The following is a 7,003-nucleotide window of genomic DNA, read 5'->3' on the forward strand; positions in this document are numbered from 1 at the left end:
TACATAAAATAACATATAATCTTTGTTTATTGGATCAAGTGTGTGCTCATAAAATAAAAATTACTTTATTAATAATAATTTGTTTATACAAATTTTACAAACTACGGGAATATAAGGGATATTTAGAACACCAATCCCAACACCTTTTTATTTTATTTTTGTTTTGGGCTAGTTGCATAAATGGGATTCAAGCTCAAAATCATAGAATATATAGTACAAGGATAAAATAATTGCATATATAGAACAAAAATGGTAAAAGAATAAAAAGCCTACGCCTAGCCACCATTTTGCTCGCTTCTTCCTGATTTTCTTAAATTGAAAGTTATCACTGATAGCAGCTATCAATTTGCTATAAGTTATCACTAGTTACCATTGATTCACTTTCATCAATTGGAATCAACCTTGAAATATAATAGTTAAGGCTATCAGTGGCTATCAATGATAGGCTTATATTAGTAGTTATTAACATTGAAAGAAAACCAACAACTTTGAAAGATTGAGCTATACCAGTGATGGAAAACTATTAGTAGCTATCACTGCCAGACTTTCATAAATATTATCAACTTTGAAAGATTAACACAGTAGCTATCACTAATAATCTTCTATCGTGGCTATCACTGGTAGCAGTTATCAGTCGCTATCATTGATAGACTTTCATCAATTAGAATAAATCTTGAAATATTAACACTTAAGGCTAGCAATGATATACTTCTACAACTAGTTTGTGTACTAAAAAAATAGTTTCTTTCAAATACGTTTTCATTTGCTATTTATATTTAATGTTTCGTTATAATAATCAAACTTAATGATTGATTTGTTGGTGTTAATGTAGGAGTTGATGCCCTAAAGTCTCGTGTCCTGTAGTTTGTAAACAGTATGTATGAACGCTTGAATTGTTAATATACGATATTTACTCCACATCTTGTATTTTGCTCAGTTACTTGTTTTATTTGCTTTACCACAAACCAATAAACATAAAATCCCTGGTTATCTGTATGTGACTCAAGCATGTATGTGATGACTGACATATAAGTGGATCATGTCTTGAGTGATAACCAAAATGGTCTGAGTATATGGATATAGGAGGGAAACCTTATCTTGGTAATGCTACGGATGCGGCCCGCTTTGTGGAATGGTCACAAGTGTTGTGACTTGTCACAGATGGTCTGATCCTGATCATTCGTGTTGGGGACATACGAGCGGGGGTGTCCTAAACAAAGAGTTTGTATAAGACCTGACCACGAAGTGTTAACGTCTCGTTATATAACACCGTTTATGACAGAGACTTCACTTCACTAGGATGACCATAGGTAACGTGACCTCAATATTGAGTGAGTTGGGAACTACTGCCATTGAGGGTGGTTCTTTGATTTGTTTGGGTGCGAGTGGTCAGGTCGCCGATTCAAACCTACCATTTTGGGGATTCGTCTGATTTGGAAGCTGGGAACTCAACTACATAAGATGGAATTCCTCATTCCCCGAGGTAAGGGTAAGTAGATAGATAGCTCCCTTAAGGGTTGATTCTGGGGCTTGAACGATGTGGCGCCACACACCTTCTCTTGGCTTGAGAGGTGTTCACACATATTTGGACTATGTTATATTGTTCATTAGAGGAATAAGTGGTACTTAAGGAATGAGATGTAACTACAGGGGTAAAACAGTAATTTGGCCTAGCTGTACTTATGAGCATCTGTGAAGGGTCATCGTACTCATTATTGGTTATATCCGATGGACACAGAAATATATCTGTGGTAAGAAGAGTTCAGGTGTTGGTCTTTAGTGGAATGCCTGACAATTAACGGATGGTGGATCTCGTGGCTAAAGAGTTTAGTCAGTTATTCACGGACCGTTGGAGCTTCGAGCCACAGGTCCATTAGGTCCCCTGGGTAGCTTGGATAAATTCGAGAACCAGGGTTTGGGTTAATTTGAAATGTTCAAATTGACAAGAGGGAGTTCAATTATATATGATATATTATACTGGTTAATTATATATGATATAATTGGCTAAATTTATGAGATACATTATTTTGGAGGAAATTAGATATAAATATGATTTATATCAAGTAGAGGAGAAAATACTATAGTAGATATGTGATATCAAACTATAGGATAAAAATATAATATGATTATTGTTGAAGGAGAAATTTCGGTGAATCACGAGTCGCCACATCATCAATGAAAGCCCGAGCCTATTGAAAAAATTATAAGTTGGATTGGGCCGAGTAATTAAGGTCACTCGGGCCCAACCTAATTCAAACCCGTGGTGAAATTTTGGGCTAAATTAAAGATTAAGCTTGAGCCTAGTATTTCGGCCCAACAACAAATGGGTCCAAGCTCAATTTTAGCTCAAACCCAATTTTGGCCAGTAAAGTAATTAGGCTCAAGCCCATGTAAGGCTCATGAGAAACCTCTATAAATAGAGTTATTATCTCTTCATTGGAGAAGGTTGGAAGAATTGAAGGGAAAAACTCTCTGAAGATCTAAAGTCTGAAGCTCCAAGGATCTGAAGAACATAACTCCTCCAAAGCTTTGAAGATCAGAAAACACTAAAGCTCTGAATATCAGAAGACATATCAAAGCTCTGAAGATTAGAAGACACTAAAGCTCTGAAGATCAGAAGACATATCAAAGCTTTGAAGATCAGAAGACACTAAAGCTCTGAATATTAGAAGACATGTCAAAGTTCTGAAGACCGAAGTCCTTTGAAGATGCAAGCAATCTGACCACACTTGAAGACTGAAGTCTTTTGAAGATACAAGCATTCTTTCAAGACTCGAAGCTCAAGAACATTCACATGCCCCACTTCTATACATCAAGTGTATGCATTTAACCGAGAGAGAATTAGAGAATCAAGTACTAGAGATTGAACCACATCGCATCAAATCAACATCAACTTCAACACCAACTCAAGTTCAACTCTACGAAACAAGTTTCACTGGAAACTTCATGCAAACTCTAATCGTCTAAGAAGATCAACAAGCTTGAAGGCTGATCATCCAAGAAGATCAACAAGTCCAAAGACTGATCGTTCAAGAAGATCAACAAATCCAAAGGCCGATCGTTCAAGAAGATCAACAAGTCCAAAGGCCGATCGTTTAAGAAGATCAAAAAGTCCAAAGGCCGATCGTCTAAGAAGATCATCAAGTCCAAATGCCGGTCATCCAAGAAGATCAACAAGCTCAAAGGTCGATTGTCCAAGAAGATCATCAAGCCTAAAGGCCGATCATCCAAGGAGATCAAGAAGCCCAAAGGTCGATCATCCAAAAAGATCAACAAGTCCAAAGGCCGGTCGTTCAAGAAGATCAAAAAGCTCAAAGGCCGATCGTCTAAGAAGATCATCAAGTCCAAATGTCGGTCATCAAAGAAGATCAATAAACCCAAAGGTCGATTGTCCAAGAAGATCATCAAGCCCAAAGGCCGATCATCCAAGGAGATTAAGAAGTCCAAAGGTCGATCATCCAATAAGATCAACCAGTCTAAAGGTCGATCGTTTAAGAAGATCATCAAGCCCAAAGGCCGATCATCCATGAAGATCAACAAGCCCAAAGGTCGATCATCTAAGAAGATCAAAAAGTCCAAAGATCAATCATCCAATAAGATCAACCAGCCTAAAGGCCGATTGTCTAAGAAGATCATCAAGCCCAAAGGCCGATCATCCACGAAGATCAACAAGCCCAAAGGCCGATCATCTAAGAAGATCAACAAGTCCGAGGGCCGATCATTCAAGAAGATCAACCAGCTTAAAGACTATAGTTTATTTTGAAAGCATCAAAATATTATGTATTAGAGATTGTACTCACTTTGAAAGCATCAAAGCATCAAGATCAGAAGACACTAAAACTCTGAAGATCAGAAGACACTAAAGCTCTGAATATCAGAAGACATGTCAAATTTTTGAAGACTGAAGTCGTTTGAAGATGCAAGCAATCTGACCACGCTTGAAGACTGAAGTCTTTTGAAGATACAATCATTCTTCCAAGACTCGAAACTCAAGAACATTCACATGCCCCGCTTCTATACATCAAGCGTACACATTTAACCGAGAGAGAATCAGAGGATCAAGTACTAGACATTGAACCACATCACATCAAATCAACATCAACTTCAACACCAACTCAAGTTCAACTCTACGAAACAAGTTTCTCTGGAAGCCTTGTTCAAACTCTAATCATCCAAGAAGATCAACAGGCCCGAAGGCCGATCATCCAAGAAGATCAACAAGTCCAAAGGTCGATCGTTCAAGAAGATTAACAATTTCAAAGGTCGATCGTTCAAGAAGATCAAAAAGCCCAAAGGCCGAACGTCTAAGAAGATTATCAAGTCCAAATGCCGGTCATCCAAGAAGATCAACAAGTCCAAAGGTTGATTTTCCAAGAAGATCATCAAGCCCAAAGGTCGATCATCCAAGGAGATCAAGAAGCCCAAAGGTCGATCATCCAATAAGATCAACCAGCCTAAAGGCCGATCGTCCAAGAAGATCATCAAGCCCAAAGGCCGATCATCCATGAAAATCAACAAACCCAAAGGCCGATCATCCAAGAAGATCAATCAATCCGAGGGCCAATCATTCAAAAAGATCAACCAGCTTAAAGACTATAGTTTATTTTGAAAACATTAAAATATTATGTATTAGAGATTGTACTCACTTTCCATAAAATTAATACAAATACAAAGTTCAAGTTCCACGAAATAAATTTCTTTTGAAATCTCGTGCAAACAAATTGGCACGGCCTGGGGGACCTCTCTACCTCTCATCTCTCTCTCGTCATCCAAGTGCATAAACCAACAAATGGCACCAAAGAAAGTTGTATCCAAAGCTACCGTCGCAAGTGATACTTACATAAGCTTTGTCATCACGGAAAAACTAATGGGATCGACTAAAGGCGGGATCGTTATTAGAGAAAATCCCTTGTTTGACGGTTACGTTTCTGCTATTGATCCATCAGATAAAGAATCATATTTTGATGTAGTATCTCTCATGGTGACTGGTTGAATCAGCCATGATAGAGATGGAAAAGAAGATAAATTTCCTAAAGAAAGCTGTTGAAGATCGAGATCATGAAATTGCTGCTTTAAGAGATCAAATACAGACTCGAGAAATTGCTGAGTTGAGTCAATCTCCAACTATAAAAGCCAATGACAAAGGAAAGACTATCTTGTAGGAAGACCAGCCACAACAATCTACCTCTGTTGCCACCCTGTCAATTCAACAGCTGCAGGATATGATTACAAACTTCATACGGGTTCAATACGAAAGACCATCACAGTCCTCCTTTATCTACTCCAAGCTGTACACCAAGAGAATCGACAACCTAAGAATGCCAGCTGGTATTAACCTTCAAAGTTCCAGCAGTTCGATGGAAAGGGCAATCCAAAGCAACATGTTGTATACTTCATTGAAACCTGCGAAAATGCACGAACCAAAAGAGACTAGCTAGTCAAGCAGTTCATTCATACCTTGAAAGGAAATGCTTTCGATTGGTATACTGATTTGGAGCCAGAAGTGATTGACAGTTGGGAATAGCTAAAAAGAGAGTTCCTGAACCGCTTCTACAGTACAAGGCGAACTGTTAGCATGATGGAGCTGACGAACACCAATCAGTGGAAGGGAGATACAGTCATCGATTACATCAACCGATGGAAAACATTGAGTCTGGATTGCAAAGATAGACTCACTGAATTATCTGCAGTGGAGATGTGCACTCAAGGCATGCATTGGGAGCTTCTATACATCCTACAAGGGATAAAACCTTGTACATTTGAGGAGTTGGCAACGCACGCTCATGATATGGAGCTGAGCATTGCCAATAGGGGAACTAAATATTTCCTAGTCCCGGAAGGAAGAAAATACAAGAATGAATCCAAGGGCACTGAAAAGATCGTGGATAGTGCCACAAAAGAATCTATGGTTTTTCATGTGACCTCGCAGAAATTTTTCTCCAAAGGAAATCAAACAAAATTTGAAAGAAGGCACAATGAGGGCGAGAAGCATTGTCCAACTCTTAAAAAAAGACAAGAAAAGGTTTATCCATTCTTTGACCCTGATGTGGCAGATATGTTGGAGCAATTGCTAGAGAAGCAACTTATTCAGTTGCCGGAATGCAAGCGGCTGGAACAAACAGGAAAAGTTGATGATCCTAACTACTGTAAGTATCATCGGGTCATTAGTCACCCAGTGGAAAGGTGCTTCGTGCTGAAGGAATGCATTCTGAATTTGGCTCATGAAAAGAAGATTGAGCTAGATTTGGATGAAGTAGCTCAGACAAATCATGCTACAGTAGCGACGACTTCAAGTGTTCCAACACTGTCTGTGTCCCATACCCAAAGACAAAGCCTGATCCAGTTCGGAGTCTTCGAGCCTATAGTTGTTTGGTTCCAGCAAGAGATTCAAACAACAAATTCCAAAAAGAAAGATGAGCTCGTTGAAGATGACAACGAAGGGTGGATAGTTGCGACTCATCGAAAAAGAAGATAGCTAAACTCCACCCAAAAAGAGCCGTGTTCCTATCGAAACTATAGAAGACGGAACAAAACTCATAAAAAGAAAGGCAAAAAGATGATATGGAAGCCTAAGTCTGCTAAGAAAGAAGACAAGGACTTCCCTCAATTCCGACGGTCGGCAACTTCGGCAGAATTTCTCCCAAGAAGCTTTCTCAATAATCATTCAGAGAAAGTATCAGAAGTTATTACATGTCACACTGTCAGCATAATGGAAGTCGACAATAATCATATGACTGCTAAAGAAGTCAATGACCCAGAAGAAATGAAGCAAAGAACTTCTATCTTCGATCGTATTAACCCTTCAAGTGTTCGATCTTCAGTCTTTCAAAGATTGAGTATGGCCACGATAGAAGAAGAAGACCAACATACAATGATTACTTCTGCTCGAACTTCAGCCTTCAAAAGGCTAAGTATATCCACATTAAAGAAAGATCAACCTTCAACATCTGCTTTTGATCGTTTCAGGACAACAAGCGATCAACGTAAAGGAAGGATGAAAATA

This window comes from Benincasa hispida, chromosome 7 (genome assembly GCF_027475165.1).
Source record: "Benincasa hispida cultivar pf3 chromosome 7, pf3_genome.v1.1, whole genome shotgun sequence".
NCBI classification, from domain to species: Eukaryota; Viridiplantae; Streptophyta; class Magnoliopsida; order Cucurbitales; family Cucurbitaceae; genus Benincasa; species Benincasa hispida.